This window comes from Sorex fumeus, unplaced genomic scaffold (assembly GCF_029834395.1).
Source record: "Sorex fumeus unplaced genomic scaffold, SorFum_2.1 ptg000008l, whole genome shotgun sequence".
Lineage (NCBI taxonomy): Eukaryota > Metazoa > Chordata > Mammalia > Eulipotyphla > Soricidae > Sorex > Sorex fumeus.
The window spans coordinates 56712490-56727081 of NW_026606065.1; the positions used below are offsets into that span (position 1 = coordinate 56712490).

Consider the following 14592-nt stretch of genomic DNA (forward strand, 5'->3'; position numbering starts at 1 on the left):
TTTCCCAGTGAATATGAAAGCCAACTAAAATCAAGCTTCTAACAGTTGCTAATCTGCCTTTCCATTTGTCATTTTTGTCATTTTTGCTGGAGTAGGGTAACATTTGCTCGAGCGGGCCCAGTAACGTCTCCATTGGAGACTTTGTTGTTACTGTGTTTGGCATATCGAGTACGTCACGGGGAGCTTGCCAGGCTCTGCTGTGCAGGCGAGATACTCTCGGTAGCTTGCCGGGCTCTCCGAGAGGGGCGGAGGAATCGAACTCGGGTCGGCCATGTTGGCTGCGTGCAAGGCAAATGCCCTACCACTGTGCTATTGCATTTACTTTACAATCACTATTTCAGATTTTCTGTAAGTTGAGCATTTTTTCACAGCTGAAGAAAGGACATTGAGAGAAGAAAACCTTTTGGAAAAAAGTGACTATGGAAAAATATTATATTAGCCTTAATTTTTAAATATGTATCATATGACAACTAAATTCCAAGCCTTTTGGGCCATGTTAGGCAGCCTTTTTGTTTGTTTGTTTCATTAATTCTACTTAGGTGAAACTGAGAAATTCCATTTAATAAGCACACATTATTCATAGAGCACAAATGCACAATTTTCTTCTTCATTAAGATATCTATTCTTTAAAATTATTTTAAAACAGTATTTTTGTGTTTTTTATGCTAAAATTAAGAAAAAACAGTTTTTTATGTATATTGAGGATCAGGGACTTTGACATTTATTGATATTTAAGATTGTGTGTATGTCTGTTCATAACAGTTTTTTTTATAACATGAGAGGTATATACTTTATACCATACTGTGTGACTTATGAACCCAAGAATACTTTATGTTTTTAATCTGAAGAACAGCCATAATGTGTTCTATATCAATTTGCACCTCTTTAGATTTCCACAGAGGACATTTCTAGAATTTATGTGTAGCATAAACACTTCTTTTAGTTAATTGTAGAAGTTTAACTCTGACTATATTTACAGCCCCGTAGGTATAGTTGAAAATTTACATATTAAACAGAGTTGCTCTCTGGCATGGTTTAAGAAAATGATCTGTGTTCTTAATTACACCTTCAGCATAAATGTGTGAATGTCATTTACTGTAATGAAAACAGGAAATGATGATGAAGATAATGATAATGATAATATAAAACATTAATTATGTTAGATGATTTTGCTCTTTTTCAGTATTTTCCTATTTTTAATAAGCCCACGGGCTGAAGTTTGTTTTAATATGATGAAAATGATATAGCTATGTTTAGTTTAATATTGGTTTTATGTAATTACTAGATGAATCAAAACTTTAGTATCAATTAATTTAAAGCTAAATTTCTAAACTAAACTTACTTGATAAATAAATGGTTAAAAACTAAACTTGTGGTAAATGTTACCATTTTTACTCTTTCCTTTAATAACTGACTTTATTATTAGAGTCAAAAACACTGACTTATAGAGAACCAAATGAGTACATAATTTGACTTAGTGAGTTGAGTGTGTTGTTCATTTCCTATGTAGATATGCATATATATATATTTATTTTTAAGAAGCTATCAGAAGCTAAAAAGTATTTTTGAGAATTAAAGCTATAAAATGATATTTTAAAACAGTGCCCATTAATATTTGTCCTTTTCCTTAAGCAGTTTTGGAGCTACTTAAAGCATAGTACAAAATTAGAGTTGACAATTGCAAATATAAACCAACCAACACAGTAATAAAATCAATACTTACATTTCCCTTGAGGGCACTATTTACTGTTTGCTGCACCATTTCCTTAATGGAATGGCAGTTATGTTTGCAGAAACCTTGTAACTACCATTTTTATGTTTTAACTAAAAGCAGCTTTCTTGAAGAAGTATTATAAAGAAATTCTTGAGCTACTGTAAAAATTGTCATAACCATTTCATAGTTAATATGAATGTGGAGAAAACAACCACCCTTCTTAATTTTTTCCCCGTTAGATGCTATATCTTTACCCATAGGGTGTTAGTTTTTCAAATAATAGCAATATATTTTATGTGTTCATTATGATGAATATTGACTTAATATTTAAACATCTCACTAAACTTAAAACAACTTGTTCAGCCTATATGAGCACATATAGTTACAAAGGCACATTTTATCCTGGGTTGATTCTGACAGGGTTCTTAAAGATCATAAAAGAAACAAGGGGAATAAGGAAAATTAGTTTATTTTACACCTAGGCATTAAAATTACTTTCAATATATACTTGATAAAATGATTTTCTAATTTATTTCAGTTGGTTTTGTATTTCAGACATGATTACACTAGAATTTCCATTTTTTTATATTCCACTATGAAGAAAGTACTTCTGAATTTAAATAAACTTAGTCCCATGTCTATTTCTTTCTTACTGCACTTTTTATTGCATTTAGAATGATCTCATATTAATACAAGGTATATAATGTTAATTCTTTATAGATATTTACATGTTGCTAGGATTTCATCAAATTTGAAATCTAATTTATCTCCACATGTAACTATGGCTTCTGGTTTTGTCTTATAGATAGTAAAAAATAAATAAGAGTCATTCAAAATAAGAGCCCTCTTGACATCCCGGGAGTACCTGTTTGTGGTCAAATTTTCTTATTTTAAAAAATAATAATTGTACAGTCAAAGAGAAGTTGCATGAACAGAATTCTTGGCCCTTTTTTCGAGAACATCTTTTGAAACAGGATATTGAAACTAAAGTATACTGGCCAACTCAGGTCTTTTTTACATGATGATGCCAGCAACTATGTTGTGTGATAAAGTGTCAATATTTTCATGACAAAGAACAATTCATACCCACATCTTTAATAAATGACTGAGAAAAATTTCTTTACTAGATTCATGAATTCCCATCAAAACCTTTGTATCATCTTTCGAACTGTAAATATTGAGAGTAAGATCAAAATGAAAGTGGCGTTGCATCAGAATTAATCGCTGAAGTTATTACTTAGGGTGTCACATGCATCTCTCATCCAGGCTTTCACACAAAGCTTTGAAGAGCCCTACAGGACCAACCAAATATAATTGATACAGAATCACTGCTATACAACAGCCGCAGTAACAAGGTGCTGCAGCTTTTACTTTAATCTATCTTTCTTTCTGAGAGTTTATTATGTTTTTGAATTTATTCTTTTGTAGATCTGTGAGCTATCTTTTTTATGGAAATTAATCTTTTTAGAAGATTTGTGTCTCTTTTTCAAACACTAATACATTCATTCAAGTATCCTATTATTCAAATCCAGCTGGCTTTTATCTGGTGATATTTACTTCAAAAAGCCAAGTTAAATGGTATCATAGATTAATTCTCAGGGCACAGGGAAGCTCTTTTTAGAGAAAAACATGATTTGGTAATTACTTGAAATATCATAATAAAAATCACAGAAAATGTCAAAAATGTATTGTATAATCTGTCATAATAGGGAACTTCAAAAAGTTGTTTCATTGAAAATGTGCTATTCTGAGTCCACCGTAAGTTTTCATTTCATTCTAACATGATATAACTTGAAGTTTGCTTTGGGTTCTATTAAACTCTATTATGAATTTTAGGTTTACGCTGTTTGTTCACACAAAGCAGTGAAACTTCAAAAGGGACATTATCCACAGCTATCTCTTACATAAATCAAACTGGAAATAAGACACATTTTACAATTCAATTTAAGATCCCACTGAGACAATAATGTTGCAAGCTGTGCATTTTGCAATGTAATATAGTAATGTCTAGTTTGCATTTTTGAAAAACCAAATTAATCACACTTTATTGAATACGGTGGAGCAAACCTAAAATTCATCTATTATTAAAAACTTGTGCAACAAACACAAACTATATTTTATACATAAAGGACAAACTCATTTATTCATTAGGATAAAACACTTGGAGTTTGCATTTTGTAACTATGAAAGAAATGACATTTGCTATGGGGGCTGTTTTGAATTTTTAAAAGCACGCTATGCATACTAAGCTGCTTGAAAATTATTTTAGCATGGTAAATTGTACCAGGCTTTGAAGAATTCAGATAAATCAAAATTAAACTTGAAAATTTCAGGGTTACAATGCAAAACTATGCAAAATAAAACATCGAAATGCATGTTGTACATTATTGACATTGTGTGAAAATAAAACATTGTCTTATTTAACATAAGCTATCAACTTATAATAAAGTAATAATTTATATTAATAAAAGTAACACCTTCTTTTTTCAGATTCAAAGCATATGTTTTATGATTTTATCCGAATATGAAAAATAAATACTTGTTCTCTGTATATGTTTAGACATACAATTCTAATGGGATATTATACAGTTGGAAATTAAAACTGTCGTAACATCATTTGGAAATTATCTACATGATTTGTTGTATGTGTTTTTACTATTAGTGGTTAGTCTTGAGGAGTTCTTCTGAATGTGAGAACTTGAGTAAAGATGAAAATAAAAAAATAGTAAGGAAATTAGCTACAATTGGAATGTTTATTTTACTGGTACATATTTTTCAGTGTCAGAATTGTAAAATTATTTTTAGTCTTCTGATACATACCGTATTTTGCATGATAATAGGTTTTTCAGTTTGCTTAGAGAACAGTAATATGTACTCTACAGAATAGAAATTTTAAACCCACTTGTAGATTTTTCAATATTCAATAAAATATTAAAGTCAAACTTGCCACACTTCATAACCTTGTTATTAAATCCCAAATGTATCTGAAATAGTTCATTTTTACCTTTTCTTATTACATCACTCACGAGTCTATCATCACATCCCTGAGCTCTGCATTTAATGAGCATTCTTTTCATTTCTGGTGAGGGTTCCACATTGATGACTTATAATCATTGTAAGCTGTTGCCCTCTATCAAGAAAGAATAAGTTATAACTCTTTATGTGAAGACTTTTAAACCAAAATACACATAGCTTTCCCTTTACACAGAAGACACTTTGGTGCTTATGTAAAATTAAACTAATTAAGAAATCAGTAGATTCAGATATAGCGTAGGTAAAGCACACTGCTTGTCCTCATCCAACATAACTATTTTGTCATGTCTGGGTATGGAAAGCAATTTGTTCTTCAATCACCATCTTAGAAAACTAGTGATAGAGAACACAAGGTACCCCCTCCTTTGCTTTATCAATTTTCTATGGCATGAAATATGAGAATCAGGATTCCTGCATTGGTCATATCAATGCCAATGTGGTAGATGACAGAATTTGGGATGATTATTCCCCATGATGAGTTCCTTCTCTTCCTCTGACTATCTGATACATCACTTTAATCATATCTCTCTCCTGCCTAAGATGATGACCAAACTCATCATCCTGACATCTAAGAACTTTCATAATCCGCTCCTAGATCACCTAATTCTTTCTGACTTCAGAGACTTCCTAATATGTACTTTCTCCTCCAGTCAATCAAGCTACCTACCTGTCATCCCCTTCTACCATGTGTGTTTGTCTTTGCCTCATTGCAGAGTTCAGACAGTTGTCTCATTTGGGTATGCTCTCCTGTGAAATGGAAAGTATTTAGAACCAAGGGTCAGGTAAATATATGTGCTCCAAGACAAGCACTTAATCTGAATAATTATAGAACCATGTCATATGCTATGTCACTTATTTATTTTATTATTTTATACCCACTATCCAAATAGAGTATGAAACATATAGTACTATTTTTCTGACTTGTTCACTGCTATCAGTATTTATGACAATGCTTGGTATATAAGGTGTTCGTTATACATTAAAAATGGATAATATCTTTCTGAATTTTGTACTGTACCATTCTAAAACTAATATGCATATTAATGTACAAATTAATCATGAGGTTGGTAGTCTAATTTAAAAGTAATCTGTTGAGAGGTACACTATAGCATTCTAAGCATCTTAGAGTTGCTTTATGCAATTATATATCAACATAAAATAATGTGATATTTGATATCAAGATGACTGAATATGTCTTAATAGTCTTAGCTTCATTTTTATCTCTTTAAGTATACAATATTATTTAGCTTTTAGAAAAATAAGAGCATAAATTCATCAAAGATAGAATTAAGTGTAACATGTTAATTTTAGTATATGCATAGCAGTGCAGTTTTCAAATTCTGTTTTATAATCACTAGATATGTCACCTTGTAAAATTAAATCTTTTGCTATTAAACAATAACTCTGTATATTAATGGAATTTATAAAATAAACAATATAAAAATATATGAAAGCATCCCCCTAAAAAGTCTATACACTAATCTTTAAACAATTGTTATATTTGTCTCTCTTACCAGTATTATGATTCAAAGTGGAAATAGTTAAAATACATAGTGTTTCAAAATGTGCTCCAAATCTTCAATTTTTTTGAAGAGAAGCCATATTTTACAGAATTCAAAAAATTATCCAAAAGAAAGCACAGGTTTTGTAGAGATGATAATAATTAATAAAAATTTTTGACATTTAAACTTTGTTTAATATACTGTTCACTCACATATTAGTCCATGTTCATCTGAATGAGAGCATCTATGTACATTTGACAGTGATCCTATCTTTTCTGTTAATGTCATGAGACTATGAGGAGGGACAGACAGAAAGTAGAGATGTGCACGTAATTAAGAATCCCTACCTATTAGGCAATCATTACCTATTTTTTGAGAAAATATGTGTATTTTTTGTCATTGACACTGGAGGAAATAGGGCTGGAGCGATAGTGCAGCAGATAGGGCGTTTGCCTTGCATGTGGCCGTCCCGGATTCTATTCCTCTATCCCTCTCGGAGATGCCGGTAAACTACTGAGAGTATCCTGCCTCCACAGCAGAGTCTGGCAGGCTCCCCGTTGTGTATTCCATATGCCAAAAACATTAACAACAAATCTCAAAATGGAGACGTTACTGGTGCCCAGCCGAGCAAATCGATGAACAATGGGCGGACAGTGCTACAGTGCTACTGGAGGAAATGTTGGAGAAAGAATAATGAAATATGGCAGATTTCGCTAATATTAATATCATCTTGATTTTTTTCATGAACATAACTTGTGTTTCGTACTTGGTTATATTCTCCATTATTTCTTCACTGGTCACATTGTGGTTATGAGAATCAAACTATATAGTTTTAAACTAAACTAAGACAGATTCTTAGATGTCACTCTATACTGAACTAAAGTGTTGTTATTGTCGGAAATCAGTAATCTTTAGTAACATTTTCTAGCCATTTTCTTATTCTAATTCATATTATTTTGCACGTCAAAAATTTTAATATTTATTCTTGAGTTAAAAACGAGTACTTATATTTAATCCAAAATTGGAGTTAAAATGAAGGAACAAAATTATCCAAATTTCTGATAATCTCACTAACTATATTTTTCATGTTATTGTTCATTTGACCTAGAAAATCTCCTCCCTCCCTCTGACCATGAAATACTGATGAAAAGCTTTTAAAATATTATGTCTTCACTACGTATAATAAAAAATGATGGAAAGAATGATTTGGCTTCATATAAGCAGTAGCTTTCAACAGGCCTGCCATTTGCATGTAATCCACCACTGTAATATAATATTTTCAATAGTCCTTTAGATGGGTTTAGTTCTTTTTGATATGCGGTTCCTTGATTTTAAGCCCTTTGCTCTATAATGTTCTTTAGGAGGAAATTTTATATACTATATAAGCAACATTTTTTTTCTATTTTTTTCTTTTATTGAATCACAGTGATACACAGTTATAAAACTTTCATGTTTGAGTTTCAGTCATACAATCTTCATGTTGGACTAATGACACCTTAGCACCGTAGCACTGTCTTCTCATTGTTCATTGATTTGCTCGAGTGGGCCCAGTAACATCTTCATTGTGAGACTTATTGTTACTGTGTTTGGCATATCGAATATGTCAGGGGAAGCTTGCCAGGCTTTGCCGTGCAGGTGAAATACTTTCGGTAGCTCGCTGGGCTCTCCAGAGGGGCCGAGGAATCCAACTCGGGTAGCCGGGTCCGCCGTGTGCAGGGCGAATTTCCTACCTGCTGTGCTATTGCTCCAGTCCAATGACACCTTATCAAAGTATACTAACTTGTATCCTTTTTGCTTTGCCTGGTAATTATACCTATTTTTACAGCAATTAGGAGTATTATTATAACTTTAAAACTAATAATTATATTCCAAATTTGGGTAGACATTTTTCGAGGCATGTTTTTGATTTATTAAAAACAATATTTTTAACCCAGAAAAATAGAGAAGCAATAACTATAAATGCATTGACATACCTTTGTGCTAAGAATTTATTGAAGACATAATATACTAATGTTGGCTTATTTCTAATTCCTTGGTCTTGAAATAATCATTTTTTAAAAATAATCATGTTTATTGGGGTTAATTATGTGCAGGTACAGGTAGACATGTTGTGGATGTATCTTTATAAGCTTTAAAACTTAAGTTGTCATGGCTTAATCTCCTACCTACAAACAACGGGGAAAATTTGAACATTTTCAAATGTTTCTCTCTGAGCATCACACAAAGAAAGTTGAGTCTGCTGTCAAATTCATTTTAATTTTTCCCCAAACATCTCATATTCAACAAGTGCAAAATTGGGTGGACTTTTATTCATCATTAACCCTGACCTTTCTCATAATGTTGGTTAAAATCTTGAAGTGTGAATTCTAATTTAAGGACTTAAGTCCCAAAGTTCTGGGTTTAATTAAGCTAGTCTTTATAACACTAATGTGGGTTTACTTCAGATCTTTCATAAATTCACTAAGATTGTTTATATAAAAGCTTACCATAATTCCTGACAGTTGAAAGTAGAAGAAACATATTAGAAATCCTGCTACCATTATTGTTTAACAATACTATCAAGCCCCAGTGATTAATCAAGTAATTCCAGTCATTTTCCATACTATACTTATAGTTTCCATTAATAATAAAATCATTCTCAAGTTTCATGATTACAAAAATTGCCATCATCTTTCTTTCTAAAATATCAAACATATTCCCATCTTTTTCTTCTCTATTTTTAATACCAATTAAAAAATAAAATCTGTATTTGTGTGATATGTAAAAAACTCTCTCCCGCAGTATAAACTGCTCAAAGATAAAGGGCATGTATTTTATTACTTTTGGATATCACAAAGAAGTTTGCACCTGTGAATAGAGAAATTGTTGCGGGATTGTAGCTCTTCAATAAGAATGGACTGATGATGTGTCCTATTTTGTTAAATGCTAGTGATACAACAAGAAAAAGAGAGACAGTTCTGGCAATGCAGAGCTTACCTTAATGCAAAAAAGGTTGTGATTTTTCTCCCCCTGAATACAAATGGAAACAATTGATATACTCTATGTAGGAAAATTATAGTGTAAGAATTGTACTTAAAAGTAATGATGGGTCTTGAATCTGAGTATAGCAGCAGCTAAAGAAGCAGATTGAAGATAGATTACACAGATAAAATCAAGAGGGCATGAAAAGAAACTGAATATTGGTGGCACATAGTGAGGAAAAAAGAGATGTTAAGGATGATTCCTAGGGCCAAAAAATATCTCAGTGTGCTGTCGTGCAAGCTTTGCATGCAGGTGTCCTGGGCTCAGTCCTCTGTGTTGAAACATCTACTGAACATTGCAGAAGGTTTCCCCAAATAGTTTTTTGTTTTGTTTTGTTTTGTTTATTTATACAAGTAGCTGGTGGTGTTGTTCTTTTGACACTAACAAGATCTGCTGAGAAGATAATTTAATACCTATATTCATATATATAAAAAGTATGCGGATGTTTCCTACATGAGCATGTTACCATCATTATGAGTGTTTTATGATTTTCAGTAGTAATTTTGGTTCAGGTGGAGATTTTTCATGTCTATACGAACAAAAATTATTGCATATAATATTGTAAATTAAAAATTATTCATATGAGCATGGATAAATATTAACAAATATTAAACGTAAATATAAACTGCTAATATTATGTATCTCAACTTTGATTACTAACAATACTGAAAATGTTTTAATGAAAACTTATTTTATGTAATTGTGAACCTAATGGGAAAATTCAGTATCCTTAGAGAGGAGGGTTTCTAGTTCATTTATTTGCCTAATGGAAAAATAATTTGATGAGTTAAAGTGGGAAAAGGTAGAAATTCATTGACATTGGCAATGAGAAAGGTTAATAGATGCAGTTAAGAACAGAAAATGAGGAGACCTGAGAGGTAGTACAGCAGGTAAGGTACTTGCCTTGCAAGCAGCCAACCCGGGTTCAATTTATAGCATCCCGCAAGGCTTCCCAAGCAACACCAGGAGTGATTCTGAGTGCAGAGCCAGGAGTAAACCCTAAGCATCACCTATGTGACCCCCAAGAGTAAAATAAACAAACAGATGAGACTCATGTGATAGAGAAGAGTCTTGGATGTGAGTTCCTTGATTCAATCTCCACAATCAACCTGGCGGCCCCCAGGCATCAACACCTTTAGCAACTCTGCTCAAAGCCCCATAAGTAGAGTACCCACACCCCATGGCTTTATCTAGTAAAGCCATCAATACAATATAAAAGAAGGATGCATCTAAACTATGCCAAATTGACTGTTTGAAAGAATTTTATGAATGATTTAGATTAGAAAGTTTAAATATGTTGCAAGTATTATTATTTCTTTCCTCTTTGTTACCCATAATAAAATTCTACTTTAGCCCAGGAAATTAGCCAGTATAGCCACTTACTAAAAGCATTTGGCTCTAACTTTCACTAATTTTGATATGCATATGAACAATGCACCGAAGTATGTAGTCAATAAAAGCTGTCTACTATTTTTTTCTTTCTTGTTTTTTAACTACTTAGTCTGAATTTGTGTTTGTTCTGATTGGGGGGATATGTTTTATGCTATAAAGCTGGTTAACACTGAGAACATGGTGCTAATAAGTCCAAAGAAAACAACAGCATCAAAAAAAAGTGTTGTGTGATATAATTATCTGTCTTCTCCACACATAGCATTCAACCTTTTATCTTAATAGTAATGATCTTTAAATTTTCTTCTATTTTTAGTTGCATCAAACTTTCTGGAATTTGTTAAGGAATAGGGAGATTAAATATAGTATTTTGTTCTTTAGGTAATAATTCATTCTAACAATTTCCTGACTTTAAAATTAGCTATTGTTTATCTTAACTTTTCCCCAAGATTCCTCAAAATGCCTCTGGATAATTAATACTAGTAATGCCACACTTTTCATTACTTTTATTCACCAGAACCTCCATTCAAATTTTATAATTCTTTATTATTCTTTTTTGCTCAAAAGTCAGTCATTTGCTAAGGTAAAAAATAATGAAACAAATATTTTTAAATAAATAATTCTATTTTCAATACTTAGTCAATCTGTGAATCATGTTAACTTATGCTATTTTCAACAATATTCTGAAATTTGTAAGGCAATAGAAATATGCGATTATGATAATAATTTTTACCACTATAGTTTTGAGAAGTCCAAGAACACTGATATCAACAAAATCTTATTTTCACTTTTACATATTAAAAGAAATATACAAAACTATCTATCGTTAAAGAAAATGTTCCAGGTAATGTGAAACTCTTTGCATAGCAACAGTTTTGAATTCCATTTTTTCGATGCTCAGACACACAGAAGTTTATATAGATAATTAAGCATATATGCCAGGAAAGTAACATATTTTCCTAAACGACTCATATTTATTTATAGAAGTATAGCATAAATTTATTACTATTATTTTTCTCTATAAAAATTAATTGATGTCAGAATAAAATCTAAGCATGATTATTTATATGACAGCTAACTATTTCTATTTTTCCCCAGCAGTTTCAAGTCAAGCATGATATATTAAAATATGAATTTTACATTTTTGAAATGACCCACTCTCTTGGCTTGATTTTGTAATACCAATTAGAAATTATTTGTGGTTTTCTCCTTGCTAAAATACTGTACTTAAACTAGAACATTTTTAATTGTGCCCCTAATTAATTGTATTCCTAAAAGATTGCTTCTTCCTCATTTTAAAATCAGGCAATTTGAAAATGTTGAAGGAAAGTACCAGAAGATTTCATTGTTTAAATATGCTAAACTAGACCAACTGATCGTTACCCAGAAGATTTAGAGATCACATTGCAGTAACCCATGAGAGGACTGTTTCTCCTATTTCTGTACAATTCTAGTGTCAGTACTAACGTTCTATAACACCTATTTTTTTTTCTGAGGTTGAAGTAAATCTCCCATTGTATTCTAATGTAGTCTCACCTACTTCTAAATTACCAGCTAAACATCTGTAGCTCCTGTGTTCAGTATTTGCTTTTACTTAGTAGTCTTGTTTCCATTGCTTAGATGGAATTGACATCCTTCTAAGTGGTCTCCAATGGTATGGAGTAAATGCCTGGTCTTGCCATCATTTTTATTGTAAACAAATCTTGACAATGTCAGGTTCCCGTCACAGTCTATCAGTGTCACTCACTAAGCAGTGGTGTGACCGTTAGTTCCTTTGAGATTTGCCTCCTTTATCAGGGTCAGCCGGTGGGAAAAATCTGAACAAATAGTTACATGACACCTATGTACAAAGGATAAGAATATGTATATGAACTTTTACTATTGTAATACTTAGTAGAAAGTATTTCTGTTACAGATCACTCCTTTGTTTGTTTATTTTACATGCTTTATATCTAATTCATTAAAAATATACTGGGTTCTTATTATTGAGAGTCTATGTTTGGGACACAATATACATATAATTTGACGGATAAAATGTAATTGTTGCCACTCATCCAAATACTGAAATTTTTTCTCTGGTTGATCTCTCCAAATAAATTGGCACACACTTGCAGATATATATAATCATTATGGACATGCCTTATTCTGAAGTGGCTTGTTTTCAATCCCCATTCACGCTATAGTGTAGAAAGATGTTATAAATAATTCAAAAATCACTTACAGTTGACTTGGTAACATATTATATATTTTTCATTAAACTTATTTGAGAATTTTTTGCTCTACTTATTACCCAAATTAGATAGCATCATGAGTATTTAATAAATGGTGATTGGTGGAGATGACTAGGAGCATTTTACAAGGTGAGAAAATCCTACCTAGAGTTTTGAACCTATATGGGAAACTCACATATGAATGATTGATATTTACCTTTACACAGAGCACCAATAACCTGTGGTGCAAAGAAGATTTGACAATAATCAGTACACAGAAAATTTCATCAGAATTTCACTTTAATACTTTATACTTTGATAATATGAACATAGTAATAAGTGTTTCTCTTTTGAGAATGAAATTTATATATTTTTGAAAAAATTAGCATTTATTGCTTAATAATCTGTATTCAAATAAGAGAAAAGTTCATTTAAATAAAAATAAAGGTAAACAACTGTAAATGGAACTGAAACTGAATCCAGAGTAATCTGGATGTATGTATTTTTCATGTATTTTTCTCTAGTCCATATATTAGTGAATTATATTGTAATATGCAGTACACTTTGGAAATATGTATGTTTTTATTGTATATTCAGTGAAACAGAATAGACAATATCATTTAGAGACTTTATATGAATTTTCTATGTCAAAATAACATTTATTCTATTCTCTATATTCAAATAGGCCACGATTAATACTTTGATTTTTGTTTGAACTGGCATCATTGAAAAGTAAATACATAATGGCAAAACTTTTACGTGCTTTAGTAAAGACACTGTCAAGAGAAAATGCTTAATTTTTTAGTTCTCACTGGATAATCACTTCATATTATATGATTAATTTTTTTACTTATAATTTTTGCATATCTGACTAGAATATAGGTATAAATGCCAATATAAGTCAAGACTAGAAAAATCAGGTATATAAGTTCAAGACTGTGAAGTGAAAATTTTTATCACAGTATAGGAACATGCTGGAGAAGTTTCTTTTATGTGAGTCATTTCTGTATAAAGCTATAAACTTTTTTTTTTAAGTCGAGAGCTGTCATGGCTTCTTGTAAAATCATAAAGATAATAAAGATATCCATTTTAATTGATTCTTTTCATTGTTTAATAAAATTGCTTTGTTTGATTGCTGAAGAATTTGAATTGAGTTTTCATTACCCACTTCTGAACAATTTACTCTAAGATCCAGACAATATTGAGCTAATGAGTTTGAATTTATATTAAACCTTAACTGTCTTCATGAAGTAAATGGAAAAAAAATCATGGCAGTAACTAAGTATTCTTCATTAAAAACTATGTCTTAGAGATTTTACAATGGGGCTTTTAATGGAGCTAAAGCTTTTAAATTGGAGTTTTACCAACTTTGCTATTTCTAAGCATATTATATGAAAATATGGTTTCCTTTCCTTTTCCTTTTAAAAGAAACTAAAGCTTATAGCTGGCAGAGATAGTACAGCTTTCTTCAAGTGTTTAGCCTACATATTCAACAGATTTAGTTACGAGATGAATTTAAGTCAAATTATTTTAATTTGGGGACATGTCTAAATTAAAATGGTTTATAACTCTTTCTAAGTATTATCCTATTAATGCGTTTCTAGAGCTATTTGAATCTAAGAAGTGAATTTCAATATTAAAATACAAGCCTTTGTACTGTTTTGACTTTGGCAGGGCACTGATATTGTCACAGTCATAAATTTATGCTTCTCTGAAACTGAAG

The 14592-nt window shown here is 31.2% G+C and overlaps 1 protein-coding gene across 3 annotated transcripts in view; it reads left to right on the forward strand.

Annotated features, from left to right (window-relative positions):
* DACH1 (dachshund family transcription factor 1) overlaps positions 1 to 14592 on the forward strand; it is a 426920-nt gene that overhangs the window by 276561 nt on the left and 135767 nt on the right. The gene's annotated exons all lie outside the window — the stretch shown is intronic.